General features: G+C 35.7%; 1 long non-coding RNA gene across 1 annotated transcript; it reads left to right on the forward strand.

Moving 5' to 3' along the window:
• Nucleotides 1-267: 267 nt before the first annotated feature.
• Nucleotides 268-5,530, forward strand: LOC130463812 (uncharacterized). Its single transcript, XR_008923975.1, has 3 exons — nt 268-317; nt 445-2,643; nt 5,275-5,530. It is a non-coding gene; the product is annotated as an uncharacterized lncRNA (long non-coding RNA).
• Nucleotides 5,531-22,004: the final 16,474 nt, after the last annotated feature.

Below are 22,004 nucleotides of genomic sequence, written 5' to 3' on the forward strand. Positions count from 1 at the left end.
TCCCTCCCATACAAGCGCAGCCTTAACCTAGGAACTTTAAAAAAAAAAAAAAGACATTGCTCTCTCCTCCTTGTCACAGCTCCTGCAAAACGTCCTCCTTCTTAGGTGACCGGCGAAGCCACCGGCAAAACCACACTAACACACTCGCACCCTTTCTCCTCTTTTTCAGGCGACAACAGAAGTGTTCTTCCCCACTCAATTCAAAGAAAATAATTGCTGAAGGCCGCCGAATTTGCACTACCAAAGCTTGCGAAAATCCTACTTGCGATGAAATTGGTGATTGCTGCAAATTTCTCAATCTTCCTTACCATAAAGAGGTTCGATTTTATTTGTAATTTTGATAGTCGTCTTGAATTTTGCTTTTTAATTTCGTCTGAATTTTATTGGATTCATTTTGTTAATTTCTCAATGTCCCCTATCTTTAAAGAGGTTTTCAATTTGTAGGCTGAGAAGGCGTATCCAAGAGACTTTATGCAGAGAGGGAGGGTGAGGGTATTGCTAAAACAAGAAGATGGGAGTTTGTGTAATCCTGAGATTTCGTCGAGTAAGAATTTCTTCATTGTGCCTTTTTTTGGTTGCTTATTGTGGTGATGCGTAGCATGTGTTGTGATATTTTGGAATTGGAATTTATTATATTCATTGGCCTTGAGATAGTCATATTTGATAAGGATAGTCAGACATGGGTACTACACTACTACTAGGACGACTAAAATTGTTGTTGTTGGATAGAAATGTCTGAGTATGTGATCAGTTGCAAGCTTATACTATCAAAGACAATGTAATCTTAGCTGCTAAGCTTGAAGTTGGCACTGAGCTTTTTGGTGGGGTTGCTACTCTGATTATCTCATTGCTTGAAGGATAATTGGACGCCTCTGCAGTTTTGGCCACTTCTCAAAGGTTAGATTGGGCCATTATAGCTTATGTGTACATGAATTTATTACGGGCTACTCCTTGTTTATCTAGCATTGATGCTAGGAGCTACAGATAAAAAGGTCACTCCATAGTTGTTAATCTTCAGTGTAAGTTGATATTGGTTAGCCAGGTACTTCGGATGTATTCACATTAAGGAACGACGAATTATACATTTATATGCTATCATTAGTTAGGTTTAGGGAGCTGGATGGGGAGTTCTGCCCGCTCTCTCCTCTCTTGTTTAAGGGGGCAGGGTCACAAGGAGGGTGTTACATAGAATTATGGAATGGTAAATCCATCTAAAAGAGGGTTGCTTTGTCCACTCTCATGAGTCATGATTAAACTTCCCTGTTTTATATATTTCAGCTGAAGGATACGGAGAACTTCATAGTTCATACTCCGTACTAGTTTAGGGTTTACCAAAAATCTTATTTTAAGGTGGAATGTTTCTATGAACTAAACCAGCATTAAAAAATTCCCAGACTCTGCGTTAAATAATGCGAGCCTTATGCACTGGTACGACCTTTTAGAAGTTTGCAGGGGAGGCCGGGTAAAAATATTGACAGAAGATTGCTGAAAATGTTACAAACATCTTGAATTATTTATTATGCTTTGCTAAAATGGCTGATATGTATAGATTATGACTAGTACTATTATTCTGACTAGGTTAGAGAATTTGTTTGACTGCCTGTGTTGTTTAATGTTTTGTTAGGGTTGATTGTTACATCATAAGAATTTTTTATTTTTCACTCCATTTTCCGGTAAGCTTGAGAATTCCTGAAATTGGATAAGATAGGAGAATAAAAAAAATAGTCCCTTGTTATGTTTGTATGTATGTTAATCACATTATAATAACTTTGTCTACTTGAACAAGCTAACTCAATTCAAAGTATTCTTTGCTGTATGTATTATATTTCTGTCAACCTTATACAAGTTTAATTATCACTCAAATTAAAGTAGCAGTAGCCAGTTTTTTACTGTTTCTGATAAACTTGAAGGTAGTTAAACCTCATTAACCATGAGCTAAGGCAGGTTTGAAATCTGTCGTTTCACGGCTTAGCTACTGTTTAGAGGTTTGAGAAAGAGACTGAATGGTGAAATTATTTGGTAGTGCTATTTTTACTGATGATAAACAAAGATAAACTTCAGTCTCGTAGTCTATGATGCAGTTTCTGACAGTTTTAATGTTTGATTCTACTCTGGTTTAATCAGAAAATGCTATCAGTTAAGGAGTTTTGATTTCTTGTTTCATCAATTTGGCATTTTTCAAACATTAATCCCATTATTCTTGCCACAAATACTTTGTTTTCCATAAGAATGAATACTATGATTCATCTTTTAATAGAAGCATCTATTGGATAAAATTCTGTAGTCAATATCATTTGGTGCTTGGTCGTCCCACCCGAGTTTCAGATTTATGACTAGTTGGCTGATCGTAGAAGTTTCATTCTGACTGCATGCCAGACTCTCTCCCTATCAATCTATGTATTATTAACCCACCCTTCTATTTCTTGTGCGCGCATACACACACACATACACTTTTTCTTGGTCGTTTACATTTTGTAAAGTGTAAATTCTGATAATAAGGTGGAGGACAGCATATTCGGATGCCGACTAATAGGCGAGATGGAATGTTTCTGCAATATCAGACGTCGGGCCTAATATCATAGATGATATGACAAGATTTTTGGCGCTAAAGATTGAGTTTGACTGATCTAGTCAATCTGTCAGGTACGCATAGCTGGAAAATGCTTTCCTAGAATGTTCCTAATCTAATTTTTAGTGGCATGAGATTAGACAAGCCTCATTTATCTCTTTTTCTGCCTCTCTTCAATATAATTAAAAATAAATATAGTGATATGTTTGTTACGACTAAAATATCAAACTCAAGGCCATCTAGCTGAGGTTGAATCACATTGATCCATTCTAAGCCCTATGCATGTTCAATATACTTAGTATTGGGTTTCTTATACTCAATCTCATATACTTTAGTCAATTTATGCACATTTAAGGCTCGATTATTGATCGATATATGTCATATTTTGACTAGAATAGTCGTTTTCGCTCCCAACTCTCAAATAATGAACCAAAATAGAAATTCTAAACCCTTTGCATGTAAAATACACTTAGTATTAGGTTTCCAATCCTCCTTCTCATCTACTTTGGTCAATTAATGCACATTTAAGGCTCGTTTGATCGTTATATGTCATATTTTGACTAAAATAAGCGTTTTCGCTCCCAACTCTCAACTAATGAACCACAATAGGAACTCTAAACAATGTTCATGTTTAATACACGTAGTATTAGGTTACCAGTCCTCATTCTCATCTACTTTGGTCAATATATGCACATTTAAGGCTCGTTTGATCGATATATGTCATATTTTGAATAAAATAGTCGTTTTCGCTCCCAACTCTCAACTAATGAACCAAAATAGAAATTCTAAACCCTTTGCATGTAAAATACACTTAGTATTAGGTTTCAAATCCTCATTATCATCTACTTTGGCCAATTTATGCACATTTAAGGCTCGTGTGATCGTTATATGTCATATTTTAACTAAAACAGCCATTTTCGCTCCCAACTCTCAACTAATGAACCAAAATAGGAATTCTTAACCCTTTACATGTTTAAAATACTTAGTATTAGGTTTCCAATCCCCACTCTCATCTAGTTTGGTCAATTTATGCACATTTAAGGCTCTTTCAATCCTTCCATGTCATATTTTGACTAAAAAAGCCGCTTTTGCTCCCAACTCTCTACTAATGAACCAAAATATGAATTATTAACCCTTTACTTGTTTAAAATACTTATTATTAGGTTGCCAATCCTTATTTTCATCTACTTTGGTCAATTTATGCACATTTAAGGCTCATTCAATCCCTACATCTCATATTTTGACTAAAATAGCCGTTTTCGCTCTCAACTCTCAACTAATGAACCAAAATAGGAATTATTAACCCTTTACATGTTCAAAATACTTATTATTAGGTTTCTAATCCTCATTCTCATATACTTTGGTCAATTTATGCACATTTAAGGCTCGTTTGATCGTTCTATGTCATAGGAATTATTAACCCTTTACACGTTTTATCGTTCCCAGAGGAGCTTTAGATGTGCATAAAGAACTTAAAATGAGTTTCATAAAAATATAACTAATCATGAAAAACGTTTAGACTATGGAAATAGGTTCGTTTGTTGGTAGTTGGGATCGAAAATGCCATTTTTGGCCGTAAATGACCTATATCGACCCAAATGACCCATAGGCATGCATAACGAACTTGAAATGAGTCTTATAAACATATAACTAATTATATGAATCATGAAAAAGGTTTAGAATTTGAATATAAGTTCGTTTGTTGGTAGTTGGGATCGAAAATGCCATTTTTGTCCATAAATGACTTATATCGACCCAAATGACCCATAGGCGTGCATAATAAACTTGAAATGAGTTTCATAAACATATAAATAATCATATGAATCATGAAAAAGGTTTAGAATGTGGATATAGGTTCGTTTGCTGGTAGTTGGGATCGAAAATGCCATTTTTGGCCATAAATCACCTATATTGACCCAAATGACCCATAGGCGTGCATAACGAACTTGAAATGAGTATTATAATCATATAAATTATCATAAGAATCATGAAAAATGGTTAGAATGTGGAAATAGGTTCGTTTGTTGGTAGTTGGGGTCGAAAATGCCATTTTTGGCCATAAATGACCTACATCGACCCAAATGATCCATAGGCGTGCATAACGAACTTGAAATGAGTTTCATAAACATATAACTAATCATATGAATCATAAAAAATGTTTATAATGTGGATATAGGTTCGTTTGTTGGTAGCTGGGATCGAAAATGCCATTTTTGGCCATAAATGACCTATATTGACCCAAATGACCCATAGGCGTGCATAACGAACTTGAAATGAGTATTATAATCATATAAATTATCATAAGAATCATGAAAAAGGTTTATAATGTGGATATAGGTTCTTTTGTTGGTAGTTGGGATCGAAAATGCCATTTTTGGCCATAAATGACCTATATCGACCCAAATGACCCATAGGCGTGCATAACAAACTTGAAATGAGTCTTATAATCATATAACTAATCATATGAATCATGAAAAAGATTTAGAAAGTTTCATTAGGTTCATTTGTTGATATTTGGGATTGAAAATGCCATTTTTGGCCAAATATGATCTATATCGAGCCAAATGAGCCTTAGATGTGCATAAAGAACTTGAAATGAATCTTAGTAAACTCAGAAAGTTGTTTTCTCTACCAATATAATTTTTGTTTTTGCATATGAAACTTAATTTAATTTATTGGTTTGCATGTACATTGTTCTTTTAAAGGTTTTCAAAACTCCAAGGAAGGGGCCCTTTACCAAAGAGGGGTTGGATGAAGTTCGAGACAAGTGGGCTACTTATTTCAACGATTGTGAAGTACCCTCAGTGTAATAAATAGAGCAGGCTTGTAGTTATCCGTGACTCTTACATTACTTTGTTATTTATTGATTTAATTAATCACATTTGAATTAATTCGGTTATATTATTGGAAATTTGAAATTTATATCATTTTTGAGGAATGTCAAGCTGATGTTTGGTGAAACAGTATTCTATAAATTATAATGCAGAATTTTAAATTGCAAAATCATAAATTATATTGCAGAATAAGGAATTATAATGCAGATTTTAAAAAAAATAAAAAAATCTCTCAAAAGTTGCCCTTGTTTGCAACAAGAGCAACTTATGTAAAGCTTATAAGTTGCCCTTGTTGCAAACAAGAGCAACTTATGTGAAGCTTATAAGTTGCAACAAGGGCAACTTATAAGCTTATAAGTTTCCCTTGTTAAGGGCAACTTTTGATAATTTGCCAAAAGTGACCCAGCCATATGTTGCCCTTATAAAGGGCAACTTATAAGCCTATTTTAAGGGCAACTTGTGATGTTTTTTCCTCTAGTGAATAATGTAATGAAATTTACTTATGACAGATTTTCATCTCTTACAGTAAAGTTTCATATGTCTGTCCGATACTAATTTTCTCAAGTAAGTATCTATGCAAATGATTGCGACATTGCCATGTCCACGTAGTTCAAGAAACAGAACTACTAGTCATCTTTCAATCTAGTTGTCTAGCATTTTCTATGCGTCCACCTTTATAGAAAACTTCGACCAGGGACCATTTTCAACTTTTGACATTCAAGTTCACTTGATAGACATTTCTTAGTCACAGGACTGGTCCTGACAGTCTATCTTGAATATATCGTCATATTGAAAGTACTCATCATTTAATAAACCACAAAATTAAATGGAAAAATGAGTTATATTCATTTATATGAATGGTTAACCAAAACGTTTTACAAAGTATTAAACTCTAAAACTTTATAACATTCATTTAGGATATCAAAGCCATTCTCCAACAAGCTTGATTCCCATAGCTGCAGTGTGCGAGTTGTGCTTCGCTTGCGGCAGAGGTTTAGTTAATGGATCTGAGATGTTGTCATCAGTTCCAATCTTTCTTATCTCGACTTCTTTTCTTTCAACGAACTCTCATAGAAGGTGAAATCTACGAAGTACATGCTTGACTCTCTAGTGGTGTCTAGGCTCCTTTGCCTGTGCAATAGCTCCATTATTGTCACAATATAGAGCTATTGGTCCCTTAATGGAGGGGACTACACCAAGTTCACCTATGAACTTCCTTAGCCAAATAGCTTCCTTTGCTGCTTCGTGTGTAGCAATGTACTCCGCTTCAGTTGTAGAATCCGCAATGGTGCTCAGTTTAGCACTTTTCCTGCTTACTGCACCTCCCTTGAGGCTAAGACAAACCCAAACTGTGATCTGAAATCATCTTTGTCGATTTGGAAACTTGCGTCCGTATAGCCTTTAACAATTAATTCATCATCTCCACCATAGACCAGGAAGTCATCTTTGTGCCTTTTCAGGTACTTCAGAATATTCTTTGTAGCATACCAATGTGCCTCTCCTGGGTTTGACCGGTATCTTCTCATAGCACTAAGTGCGTACCCAACATCCGGGCGTGTACATATCATAGCATACATTATTGAACCAATCAATGATGCATATGGAATCCCACTCATTCGTCTATGCTCATCAAGTGTTTTTGGGCACTGAGTCTTGCTTAGAGTCATTTTATGAGACATGGGTAGGTAGCTTCGCTTGGAGTCAGCCACATTGAACCTTTCAAGCACCTTATTGATATAAGTGCTTTGACTAAGTCCAATCATCCTTTTAGATCTATCTTTGTAGATCTTGATGCCGAGTATGTACTGTGCTTCTCCTAGATCCTTCATCGAAAAACATTTCCCAAGCCAAATCTTGACTGAGTTCAACATAGGAATGTCATTTTCGATAAATAATATGTCGTCGACATATAATACTAGAAAAGAAGTTTTGCTCCCACTGACCTTCTTGTATACACAAGATTCGTCTGCGTTCTTGACGAAGACAAAGTCACTGACTGCTTCATCAAAACGTATATTACAGCTCCTTGATGCTTGCTTCAATCAATAAATGGATTTCTTAAGCTTGCATACCTTTTTAGCTTTCTTTGGATCCTCAAAACCCTCAGGCTGCGTCATAAACACAGTTTCTGTTAAAACTCCGTTTAAGAAAGCGGTTTTGACATCCATCTGCCGTATTTCGTAATCGTAATATGCAGCAATTTCTAACATTATCCGAATAGACTTTAGCATTGCAACTGGTGAAAAGGTTTCATCATAATCCACACCGTGGACTTGCCTGTATCCTTTTGCAACCAATCTAGCTCTGAAAACTTCTAGTTTCACATCCTTGTCCTGTTTCAGTTTGAAAACCCATTTTCTTCCTATGGCTTGGTAGCCATCTGGCAAATCGACCAAACCCAAACTTGGTTTTCAGACATGGAGTATAATTAAGATTGCATGGCTTCAATTCTTGCCACTGCTTGGCGCTAGGGCTCGTCATGGCTTGTTTGTAAGTCGCAGGTTCATCGCTTTCCAGCAATAGAATTTCATTTCTCTTGTTAGTCAAAATACCTATGTATCTTTCCGGTCCATCTACGCGGGGTTACATTTCTAGTTGGTTCTTGATTCTCACCAGATACTTCTAAAGATCTCTGAGTTTCAATCTGAATGTCATCTTGAGCATTCTCTATAGTTTGTTGTTCGACTCGAATTTGTTCGAGGTCTACTTTTCTCCCACTTGTCATTTTGGAAATGTGATCTCTTTCCAAAAAGATACCATCTCGAGCAACAAACACCTTGTTCTCAGATGTTTTGTAGAAGTAATACCCCTCTGTTTCCTTTGGGTAGCCCACAAGGATACATTTGTCAGATTTCGGTTGAAGTTTGTCTGAAATTAATCGTTTGACGTATACTTCACAACCCCAAATCTTAAGAAAATACACATTTGGAGGCTTTCCAAACCATAACTCTTATGGAGTCTTTTTGACAGCTTTATACGGAGCTCAATTTAGTGTGAGTGCAGCTGTGTTTAGTGCATGTCCCCAAAATTCAATTGGAAGTTCGGCCTGACCCATCATTGATCGACCCATGTCTAGCAAGGTCATGTTTCTCCGTTCTGACACACCATTCCACTGAGGTGTTCTGGGAGGAGTCAATTCTGACAAGATTCCACATTCTTTCAGATGGTCATCAAATTCATAGCTCAGATATTCACCGCCTCTTTCAGACCGCAGCTCTTTAATCTTCTTGCCTAATTGATTCTCTACTTCACTTTGAAACTCCTTGAATTTGTCAAAGGATTCAGACTTATGCTTCATTAAGTAGACATAACCATATCTACTGAAGTCATCAGTGAAAGTGATAAAGTAGCTGAAACCACCTCTAGCATTTGAACTCATTTGTCCACATACATCTGTATGGATTAAACCTAATAGATCAGTTGCTCTTTCTCCAACTTTAGAGAAAGGTTGCTTTGTCATTTTGCCAAGTAAGCATGATTCGCATTTACCATAATCCTCTAAGTCAAATGGTTCTAGAATTCCTTCCTTTTGAAGTTTTTCTATGCGTTTCATGTTAATATGCCTTAATCGACAATGCCACGGAGAGGTGAGATATGAATCATTCTTTATGGCCTTTTTGGTATTTATGTTATAAACTTGTTTGTCGTGATCTAGCACATAAAGTCCATTGACTAATTTAGCAGATCCATAAAACATCTCTTTAAAATAAAACGAGCAACTATTGTCTTTTATTAAAAAGCTAAATCCCTTAGCATCTAAGCAAGAAATAGAAATGATGTTTTTAGTAAGACTTGGAACATGAAAACACTCTTCCAGTTCCAAAACTAGCCTAGAGGGAAACGACAAATAATAAGTTCCTACAGCTAATGCAGCAATCCTTGCTCCATTTCCCACTCGTAGGTCGACTTCACCCTTGCTTAACCTTCTACTTCTTCTTAGTCCCTGTGAATTGGAACGTAAGTGTAAGTCATAACCTGTATCTAATACCCAAGAACTTAAATTTTCAAGTATACGGTCTATAACGGAAATACCTGAAGATGGAACGACAGTTCCGTTCTTCTGATCTTACTTATATTTAGGACATTCTCTTTTGTAATGGTCGATTCCATTACAATAAAGACAGCTTGATGTGGACTTGTCCTGCTTTGTCTTCTTTTTGGGAACTGACTCAACATTGCCCTTGGACTTTCCACCTTTCTTGAAAGGTCTCCCTTTAGCCTTGAGTAAATCTTTGGCTTCACAGTGGAGTACTATTTCAGCATTTTTGACTAGCCGAATAAACTCACCGATTGTTTCTTCTCTTGGTTCACTCATGTAGTATTGCTTGAAGAGTCTAAATCCTTCATGAAGTGAATTGAGTAAAACGGAGACAACCATCCTTTCGCTTATTGGTGAACCTAGCAGACTCAAGTGATCAAACAATGATAACATGTAGTTCACATGATCCCTAAGTGGTTTACCAACTCTTTGTTTGCTGCGAAGGACTTGAGCATGTGTTTCCTGGACTTCTTGCCTGAAACATATGTTATGAAGATCAACCTTCAGCCCTTTCATCGATTCAATAAACTCATGGACATTTAGGTCTCTTTCTTCCGTGCTTCCACGACAGATATCCCTTAGATCCCCGAGAAGCATATATGGTTCGTACGCTACAAACCTTCTATGCCAATCGTCAGGGATGTTGCTCAGCATGAGACTCATGACCTTTTGGAGATCCGCTTCCCAGGCGGCGTGTCTTTCAGGAGTCATGTCTCTTGCATAGTAGCTTGGCATGGGGTAGAACATTGCATACTCAATGCCATTGAGTTTCACTACTTCAACCAGCCTATCTTGCCATTCAAGAAAAATTGTTAGGTTTAACTTGATCATAAGTTCAGAACCCTTGATGATGTTCTCATTGTTGTTTGCCATAGTTATAACTACAATTGAAAAGAACAAACAAATAAATAACCATTCACATTTTCTCTTAATAAACTTAGATTCTAGCATTCATGCATAATTCAATATTTATTAAGCATTTTATTCGAGTTTTGTGTTCCGACAGGTGTGAATAATATGAATCCAAGACACTTAAATAATTGAAGAATTAAGCACTTTATGTATTTAGACTCAATTCTAAAATATTTTACGTAAGCAAATCCATTGATAGGTACGTCTAGAAACTACTCTTGGTTGATAGTTACGTCTAAGAACTTATTAGGTAAACCTATCTCTTTTGCCACGACATAAAAGGACTCCTTACTTATATCGTTGAGTTTCACCAAAACTAACAAGTACTCACAATTATTTGTGTACCTTACCCCTTTAGAATCAACAAGTAACACCTCGCTATGGCGGAAAACTATTACTTAGATTGATGTAAAGGTTATTTAAGTAAGTGTTATTTTGGCATGACACCTTTTAACTCAAATTTAATTAAAATTTAAAGCTCATATAAAATAATTTTAAATCCCTTAATATTATTTTCAGTTGATTAAAATTAATTAATTATAATTTTATCAAGGTTTTAATTTTATTAAAATAATTAGTATAAAATAATTTATAATAATTAAATTAATCAAAATTAAATTACGAAATTAAATTTAATTAAAATCGTTTTCTACCGAAATATAAACAAAACGGCCCAAAGTGCCCAGGCAAGGCCGTAGGTCGAAGCCCACGCCTCGCCCAAGCAAGCCACGCCGCAGCGCCCATTGGCCGCGTGCACAAGTGCAGCGCCCATGGCCTGCTTTGTTGTTAGCCGAGTGACGCACCATAGGAAGCAACGCACCAGCACTTGATGTGCTTGATGCTGCGCGTTGGGCAGGGGGCTTGGCGCAGCGGCACGCGAGCTCTCTTGCTCGTTGTGTTGTTGCCTTGCCTCGCGCTACGATGTATCGTCGCCTTGCTCGATCACCCGCACAGTACACACCGCACAGGCCCGTGCCCGCGCGCGCATGCTCGTGCTTGCTCGCTGCCTCGTACCGCATGGGCGATGAGCTCCCTTGCTTGTCGTCGCATGCCCGCACTATGCAACACCCCTTAAGGGTAACACTTAGTTTCTATTGCTTTGTGCGTGCAAGATTTGTGACCGATTTAAAAAAATTAATAACTTTTATATTTAAATTTAAGGACAAATTAATAATCCATATTAATTTCACTAAATATAGGCGAAAAATCGAAAATTTCTTATTCAAATTAATTTCCGATTACATATATTCTTAGGGATTAAAATCTAGGTCATAAAATTTTAAAACTTTTCAATTTTAACAAATTTAATGGTGGTTTTTAATCATAGGATCCTAATTAAATTATCAATTAATTATGAAAATCAAAACAAATTCTAAATTTTTTGAAATTCAACAAATTAATTATAATTACAAATTAGGTTGTATAATTAACAAAATTAGACCTTAAAATTGTTAAACATATACAGTAGGTCAATCATAGATTCAAGATTTACATACAAGATTCGCAAATATTTAATTTAACATCATAAAAATTACAAATTTTGCATTCGAAAAACTAAAACCTCCGACAAGTCATATTTAGGTTTCGAATTCGGGAATTCTGGGTTCGGCATCAAATCTAAGATTTTTGTCAAATTTTTAAAACGTCGTTTACATGCGAAATTCACTATAAAAACATAAGATTTCGACCATTATTGACAAAACTGCCGAAAAATCTTGCAAACATATAATTAAATAATCGCACGAATTTGCAATTAATTACAATTACGAAATTAATCACCTCTTTAAGTCGGATATTTCTTGTAGCCCAAGACGAAGAACCCCACGCAGCCGCAATGGCCCACATGGGTTGCACGAGCTGCGTCGGCCCACGCCTCGGCAGGCCTCGCAGTTGCTGAGCCGCAGGCTTTGGCGCGACCCATGACCTGCTGCCTTGCCTGTAGCTTGGCGCGGCCCATGGGGTTGCTGCCTTTCTTGTAGTTTAGCGCGGCCTCATGGCTGCGGCCTTGCTCGCAGGGAGCGGCCCCATTTGGCTGCTGCCTTTGCTTGTCGAGCGATGGGTTGGGTCGCTTGTCGGCTAGTTGCTCGTCGAGCTTCCGATTCGTTTTCCGATTACGGAATTCATTTCCATTTCGAAAAACTATTTACATTTCCGTTAATATTTCCGATTCCGGAAATAAATTCCTTTTCCGACAATATTTCCGATTCCGGTAATATTTCCGTTTCCGGCAATATTTCCGATTTCGGAAATATTTCTATTTCCGATACGAACCATGTTTCCGTTTCCGGCAACATCTACGACTTGTATAATATTTTATATTTCCGTCATGAACCATATTCCGTTTCCGGCAATATCATCATTTTCGGAGATTCTTTATTCTGCGTTTTGACGATTTCAGCTCCCACTGGAACCGAGATCCGTCGTTTCCGAATGTTCATAAATGGAGTACTTAATGAATAATATATTCACTTAAATACTTGATCCGTTCACGTACTATTTGTGTGACCCTACGGGTATAGTCAAGAGTAAGTTGTGGATTAATATTATTAATTCCACTTGAACTGAAGCGGCCTCTAGCCAGGCATTCAGTTCACTTGATCTCACTGAATTTATTAACTTGTTAATTAATACTGAACTGCATTTATTAGACTTAGCATTGAATACATACTTGGACCAAGGGCATTATTTCCTTCACTTGTACCCCTGCTCTTCTTAGCTGCCCATAATATCTCTTCCTCCCAGGAATTCCTCATATTAACTTCACCTATCCTCTGTAGAACTACCATCCAGACTGAACCGGAATAACTGCACTCAAAAAACAAGTGATACACAGTTTCCTCCTTCTCCTAACACAACACACACATCTTATCAATATTCAGATTCCATTTTAACTGTCTGTCTTTTGTAGCTAATCTGTTCAATAGAGCTAACTAGATGACAAAGGTAGCTTTAGGACTTGCTTTGCTATTACAAGTTATTCTCTTCCTCTGAACTATACTGTTGTGGTGCCTCAAATGTATATACATTTTCTGAATGTACGTTATACTTGTCAGCATACATGAACTAATCAAAACCTCCAGCATTCAAAACAGCTTCTCTACTAGCCCAAATTTTCCTCAAAGACCAGGTCAAACCAGTAGGTACTTCCATTGTCCAAAAGTCTCTATTTTTCACATAATACACATGGATCAATTTGACCCAAAGCCTATCTTGCTTCATGGATAAAGCCCAACAATGCTTGATCACTGCTGCCTTATTCCACATAGTTAGGTCCTTCAGGTTCCAACCACCACAAATCTTAGGTAAACAAAGAGATTCCTAAGCAATAGAAGCCTTCTTTGAGCCTGCATCAGTTCCAGTGAAGGAAATAATGCCCTTGGTCCAAGTATTCATTTAATGATAAGTATAATAAATGCGGTTCAATATTAATTATGCAAGTTAATAATTGAGTGAGGTCAAGTGAACTGTATGCCTAACTAGAGGCCGCTTCAGTTCAAGTGGATTAATGATATTTATCCACAGCTTACTCTTGACTGAACCCGTAGGGTCACACAAATAGTACGTAAACGGATCAAGTATTTAATGGCATTAAAAAATCTATCTAATCAATATTCGGAATCGAGGGATCTTGGTTTCAGTGGGAGCTGAGATCGTCAAAGGCAAGTAAATGAATACTCCGGAAACGATGATATTGCCGGAAACGGAAATATGGATCGTATCGGAAATATAAATATTATCCAAGTCGTAGATGTTGCCGAAAACGGAAAAATGGTACGTATCGGAAAATATTATCGGAAATGGAAATATTGCCCGAATCGGAAATATTGCCGGAAACGGAAATATTGTCAGAATCGGAAATATTATCGGAATTTGAAAATAATTTCGGAAACGGAAATATTAAATATTTGTTCGAGACGAAAATTAATTCCGGAATCGGAAATGTTAAATATTGTTCGTATCGGAAATGAATTCCGGAATCGAGAAATTAATCGGAAGCGCGTCATACGAATTAGCATCGGACGAGCTTGCTAGACGAAGGCCCAGCACGAAGCCAGGCCCGCGTCTAGCAAGGCAATAGCGCGCCACACACGCCCAGCCCAAGTTTGCGCCAGGCCCACCGCAAGGCAGGCCCAGCGCGCGCCAAAGGGGCAGGTAGCTCGTGGATTGCGTCGCTCGGGCTTCGCGCGCGCGCGCATGGCGCCCCTCATGGGCTGTTGTGCGTGCGTGTGTGTTTGTGTTCACATACGAAACCTAAAGCATATAGGATTCATTTGATGATTAAATTTCTTAATCCTAAAAGATAAATTAATTAATTAAAGAGTTCTGCTAGGATTCTAATTTAATTAATTCGTTTCCTAGTAGGATTCGATTGCTTATTCCATGGCCTATAAATATGAGATTTAGGCTAATAATTTATAACGAGTTTTTGAAGTATTCAAAGTTAAGAATTTGAGCAAAAATTCAGTCATACACTTGCCCATAATAGCCGAATATTTTAGTACCTTAAGGGAGATTCTAGTTGGTCAATCTTAAGGCGGATCCGGACGTGCTGTGGACTTTCTACGGAGGGACGACACTTGGAGTCCTAAAGACTTGTTCTTGTTCGGTTCGGGTGCAGCAAGGGAGGGAACGCTACAAAGAGTATGCATCCTAATTATGCTAATTGTTATGTGGCAATTAATTTGGAATCCTGGCGTTTATGGTTTTTCCGCATGATTTATATTCGTTTATATGTATCATAACCTAACAGTGGTATCACGAGCATCTAGTTAATTCCATAATAATTGCTTAACATGGTTAAATTTTACAAATTTGCAAAGAATTAAAAGGGGTAATTAATTTTCGTAATTGTTAATTAATTACAAATTGCGTTTATTTAATTATATGTACGCAGTTTTTCGGCAGTTTCTTCGTTACTCAACGAAATCGAGTGATTTTTGTGTCAATACCGCATGTAAAAGGCATTCTAAAATTTTGACAAAAATATTATTTTTCGGCCGAACCCAGAATTCCCAAACTCGAAGCCTAACTATAACTTTTCGGAGGTTTTAGTTTTTCGAACGCAAAAGTTTGTAATTTTAAGATGTTAAATTGAATATTTGCGATTCTTGTTGTTAAATCTTGAATTTTTTATTGACCTACTGTATATGTTTAACAAATTTGAATGCCTAAGCTTGTTAATTATACAACCTAATTTGTAATTGTAATTAATTTGTTGAAATTCGAATAATTTAGAATTGATTTGATTTTCATAATTAATTAACGATTTAACTAGGTATCCATAATTAAAAACCACCATAAAAATTGTTAATTTATGATAAATTTTAAATTTTTATGACCTAGATTTGAATCCATGATAATCGGAAATTAATTGATTAATAAATTTTCGATTTTTCCCCCTAAAATTATGAAATTCATAGGTTTTATTAATTTGTCATTAATTTTGAAATAAAAATTTTAATTTTTATGAAATTCGCTCATAAAACTTGCACGCACAAAGCAATGGACGCTTCGTGTTACCCTTAAGGGGTGTTGTATAGTGCGGGCATGCGACGACGAGCAAGGGAGCTCGTCACCCATGCGGTACAATGCAGCGAGCAAGGGCCATAGCACACGAGCACAAGGCAGCACGCTGCCCTTGTGTCTAGTGTTGTGTGCAGCGTGAGCGAGTGGGCGATGGGCGAGGGCATTGGCGCAATCCAGGCGAGCAGTCGCGTGTGGGCAGCGAGCGTGCTGCGCCACAGCGCACGCTGCCGCGCCCAGAGAAGCAACCAGACGCGTCAAGTGAGGCAGGCTGCGCGCAGCGTGGCCTGGGCTTGCTGCGTTGCGTGTGGCCTGCTCCTGTGATGCCGTACGATCAGTCGAGGGGCGCTGCTGCCTCGTGCACTCGACGGGGATTGGGCGCAAGCCCAAGTGCCTCGTCTTGTTATGATTGATGCGTTTTGACTTTAATTTTAAATTTTCAGTTCGGAAATGATTTTAATTAATTTTAAAATTCGTAATTTAAATTGTTTACTCGGAATTTAATTTTGAATAATCTAATTATTATAAATTTTAATTATACTATATTTTACTAAAATTAAAACCTTGAATTAATTTAAATTCAATTTAATTCAATTGAAAATAAATTAAATGGGTTCAATTATAAATTTATATGAGCTTTAAATTTTAATTAAATTTGTATGTTTCCGGTTAGACTAGGAAATACATTTTTATGTTTAAAATTAGTAAAGCATGTGAATTTATTGGTTTAAGTGGGAGCATTTTAGTCATAAACTCTTGATTAGGTCTACATTCCTTTAAGGTTAAACAGCTTGATTAGAATTAATATGGACTGAATAATTGGTAGATTATTGGTGCCCTTGATTAATTGCTGCAAATATTTATGTGATGCATAACATGTTCTACTAACCAGCTATGTGGGCCATTCATGATAATGAATGGGTGAATGGTATATATTGTATATGTACTGTTTTGCAGGTTATTGAAAAGTGACTAGTATGGCCCAAATAGGATAGAAAATATGGTCTGCGTACCATTAATTTGAATGTAATATTGGTCTAATGCACCAAAGTTTTTCAATTTAAATATGGTCTACGTACCATCAAATAGTTGTAATTAGTTTAATTATAGATGATCCTATTTGAAGAAAATGGCGCCTCTCATGGAGAATTCAAGACGAAGTTTCCAATCCATTTTCAAGACGGACTTTGAAGTTGAAGCTTCAAGATGAAGTTGGGCCATACTAGATCACATTTATATCTTATGCATGTTTTAAGTTATTTATTGCTTTAAATATGTCTTAATTATGCATGAGATTATGGCATGATTATGTTGCATGATTAAGGATTTTAGTTCATTTAAAATCTAACCAACATAGTAAGAGCCTTAAGTTCCAAACTTAAAAATTGAGTTAAAAGGTGCCATGACAAAGTAACACTTACTTGGATAACCTTTACATCAATCTTAGTAATAGTTTTCCGCCATAGCGAGGTGTTACTTATTGATTCTAAAGGGGTAAGGTACACAAATAATTGTGAGTACATGTTAGTTTTGGTGAAACTCAACGATATAAGTAAGGAGTCCTTTTATGTCGTGGCAAACGGGATAGGTTTACCTAATAAGTTCTTAGACGTACCTATCAACCAAGAGTAGTTTCTAGACTATTAGCAAAGGCTTTGCTTACCTAAAATATTTTAGAATTGAGTCTAAATACATAATGTGCTTAATTCTTCAATGATTTTTAGGATCTTGGAATCATTTTATTCACACCTGCCGGAACAATAAATTCGAATAAAATGCTAATAACTTGTTTAAATTGCATGATTGCTTTAATTTTCAAGTTATTACTCATGATAAATGTTTAGACTTTGCATGCTTCAATGTATGTTTTAATTAATGTTTATAATTAAATATCTTGCACTGCAATAAATCCTTTTAGAAAGGTAACAGTAAATTTCCTCGATTGGTAGTGAATCCAAGAACGATTCACGGAAAGGAGAGAAAATGAGCAATTTAAAATTTACGTTTCATTTAGAAACTTTTATGGTTGTTTTCGAGTATTAAAGTCGAATGGAAAACCGATTGGTGCTTGTGAATTCAAAATACAATGTAGTTTTGAGATCATAAAGCATTGAGTTTAAACGCTCAACTTTACCAATGGTTAACAACCTAATATCTTTGTCCATTTATTTCTCGAATGAGTCTAGTCCCTAGACATTCGAATAGATCGATGCTTAGAGAACTTTAGAAGCTTCTGGTAAGATCATCTAGTTGAAACAGAATATTCAACATAAATAAAATGGTAAGAGATTTGTTGGAGTGACATTGGACATGTCAAAGTATAAGAGTCAACACTAGAGAATTCAATTCTTAAGACTATAAGAAAGGGTACAAGAAATAGGAAAAACAAGGAACAAATAAAAGGAATTTACTATTCTGTTTCTACCTATAAGTTTATGTTTAAAGAGAAGTGACCTAGCAATCAAACTTCCTTGGTATCATATACCGCTTGAGGTTCTTAGTTCGGTAATAACTCAAACAATGGAAGCTAGGTTACACTAATGGACTACAAGTGGGAAATGAAGCATGGCAATGCTACATTAGTTTTAGGGTCATCTAGTTTGTTTTAAGTCCTTTCAAGGGCTGGAACTTAATGGCTATTTTGTTCCATAATCATCATACCTAAATTTCTGCTTCAAACACAGAAAGACTCACATTCAAGAAAGACAAAAACAATGTTTGTTTGTTATTTGAATGAAATGGTCATTTACGGGTTGAGTCAATATGCTTGATTAAAACAAACAACTCTTTAACAATAAAAACTTTACTAGGTTCAAATCAACCCCTTGATTTGAGTTCCACTAATCTTTGGCATTGTTGCTTAGACAAAATCAACAAGTTAACGTTCTAAAGATCTATTTTGATGGACTTTTGAAAGTTGATTGATTTCTAGATCATTCAAGACAAGCTGGTCTTACTTGTTGAAAGTAACAAAAGATATGAACTATTGTTAGAACGCCTAGACAATAGAATTCAAAGCTAAAGAGATTTTATGACTTTATTATTTCACATGATTTTGAGTGAATATGGATTTATTTACTCAAAGTGATATAAGCTTGAATCTGTTTGGCTAGTTCAAATATTCATAGAAAAGTATAAAAACGTCTACTTGGCAAGAAATCATAAAGATCTAGGTTAGATCATGACGATGATTACTTTAAGACCAAAAATGTTCATCAATGATTGTGTGTTTAATTTCACGATCTAGCTCCATAAGATATGGCATATCTACGTTGGAATAATCGAAGTCAATTAGTACTTGATTCGATCAATGATGAATCATAAAGATTTTTCCTATAATTTCTAAACAAAATGCTCAACTACCACCAAACTAAACCAAATTCGTCAAAGCTATTTGAAAAGTAATTTCAGAATATCTTTTCAACAATATATATATCTAAAGAGTTGCAAAACTCAGTCGGAGCTTAGTGTTTGTTATTCAACAAACTAAGGCCCAAGTATAGATATATGTTCCATTGTGATTTATTCAAATGAGGCACAAGGGTATTATTTCTACCACGAATTTTTGAGAACATAATGTTTGTTTGCTCGAAATAATGTCCTTTTGGAGATTCGTTTCCAAAATGACAAGTGGGAGAAAATAGACCTCGAAAGTATTCGAGGCGAACAACAAACATAAACGGACATTCTGGAGGCTTCTCGAAGTTCTTTAGAAAATCCGAACACGTATTCTTTAAGGACTTTAGAAGTGGCTTTAAAGAATAGACATCTCTTAGAAGACTTTACAAGTGCTTCAAGGAGAACGGAATATTCAAAGGACTTTCAAGTGGCTATTGATATTCTATTGTTTGATGTTCTATACCCAAGTAGGAATAGACTACAAGTCACTGAAACTATGAGATTCTTCTATTAGATAGTGAAGAAACATGGAGTTCAGGTCAATGAAACTATGAGATTCTTCTATCAGATAGTGAAGAAACCTACAACTTGCAGTCAAACTATTATCATGTAGATTAATGAGTTTGTGACTTGTAAGAAAGCTATGACGAAACCCAGATTCCCTAAAATGGTTAGAGGCCATATATAGACTCAAATGTTTTAGATGGTTAAAGGCCATAAAACATAACAAATGTTTTGATGACAAAATTGAAATTTTGTTGATTTGCAAGAATGATTTACTTCTATTGGTTGCAAATTGGTTTTATGGATAAAAACCATCAAAACATGGAATTGTGTTCACACACAAAGCTAGATTAGTTGCTAAAAGGTTACAAGCAAATTCATGGCATGGATTGTGTTGAAACCTCATGCATAATCGTAATGCTCAAGTCTATAAACCAAGCAATGATTGCATATTGGTACATATGGAAATTGGATGACAAAACGTATTCCTCAATCAAATGTTGGAATAAACTATGTACATGGTATGTCATAGGATTTGTGGATCCAAATAAATGCTTGAAAAGGAAAGCTAGCTTATGAAATCTAAGTATGGATTTAAGCAAGCAATTGGGAATTGGAAATGTATTTTAGTGAAACTAATAAGTATTTTAGTTTCATAAAATGTACATGATTCTTATAGATATATAAGAAGTTTAGTGGGAGTACATAAAACTTAATTGGTCCTATGTGTATCACACACATATCTCTCTATTGTGAAATAACATTCAAATGCTAATGACTTAGATTTGAAATTATTCATCAATGATGGACCAAGGCGAAACTTAGTACATATTGGGTATTAAGATCTATTTATAAGGATCTTATAATATTGTTTTAGATTGAGTAATGGTATTTACTAAATCAAACACAAAAGACTCCATTGGAGATATTCGACCCATGTGAATAAATCTAAGTAATGAATGTTTGAACTATGTATAAGCATTAATAAGTTAAAGATCAAAGAGTCTAAATGAGATTCTTAACCTATATTATATGTCAAAGAATTTAGCTGGAATTAGTATCTACTGAAACTAGATGAGCTAAAGTTACATAAATAGAATTCAATTGGGAATTATTCTGCAAAAGAATTTATCATGTATGATATAATATGAGGATCGCCAAAAACGTATCGTATGGCTTTAGGCATGACAAACATAAACCAATCTCTATTGATCTAAGTGAAGATCAACTAGATTGATATCAAGAAAAACTTATAGTACTTGAAAAGGTACATAAGAATAGTTCTTGATTCAAGGAAATAAAGATATGCTAAATATTGATGCTACACGCATAAACACTGGCAAAGGATCAAGCAAGATCCCTTTGGAGTTAACCATTGGCAAGGATGAGCTATAGAGAATCGTGTTTTGAAATGACAACATGGATTAAAGATCATGAGTTGTTGCGTGGGAAATTAAATATTAATTTCTATGTTCTAAGATATAGTTGGAAAGTCTTACGCATATCTGTGAACTGCTTGGATAAGTAAATCCAAACAAAGCATCACTAGCAACCTAAACAGTTGAAGTAAAAGTAATTATTGCCTAAGAAGCAATAAAACAGAGTTGTTTACAATAAAGAGTTCTTCACTGTACTTGGGTGGATCACATGTCTGCTCACTTGATGGTTCTTCATTGCAAAATGCGTAGAACCAATATTGAAGTAAGAAAGACTAGATCACATAATAAACAAACTAAAAAGATCTTATCATCCTATCTCGAAGAATACTCGATGAAAAGGATATTAAGATTGGTAAAGCATGATAACTAAACCTATGCAACAACTGAGAAACAACAGTCACATTGTGGCACTGGAAATCAAGCATAACTTTTGAATTCCATGAGCTGTTTTGAAGATGGGTTAGAGGCCCATGGTTGTAAAACATTGGGGTTGAACATTTATCATATATGAAATGTATTTTTCATATTCCATTTAATCTTGGTTTAGTATTAAATGATGAGTCCCTTCAATTTGACGATATATTCAAGATAGACTGTCAGGACCAGTCCTGTGACTAAGAAATGTCTATCAAGTGAACTTGAATGTCAAAAGTTGAAAATGGTCCCTGGTCGGAAGTTTTCTATAAAGATGGACGCATAGAAAACTCTAGACGACTAGAATGCAAGATGACTAGTAGTTGTGTTTCTTGAACTATGTGGACATGGAAATGTCGCAATCATTTTCA

This window comes from Spinacia oleracea, chromosome 6 (genome assembly GCF_020520425.1).
Source record: "Spinacia oleracea cultivar Varoflay chromosome 6, BTI_SOV_V1, whole genome shotgun sequence".
NCBI lineage: Eukaryota > Viridiplantae > Streptophyta > Magnoliopsida > Caryophyllales > Amaranthaceae > Spinacia > Spinacia oleracea.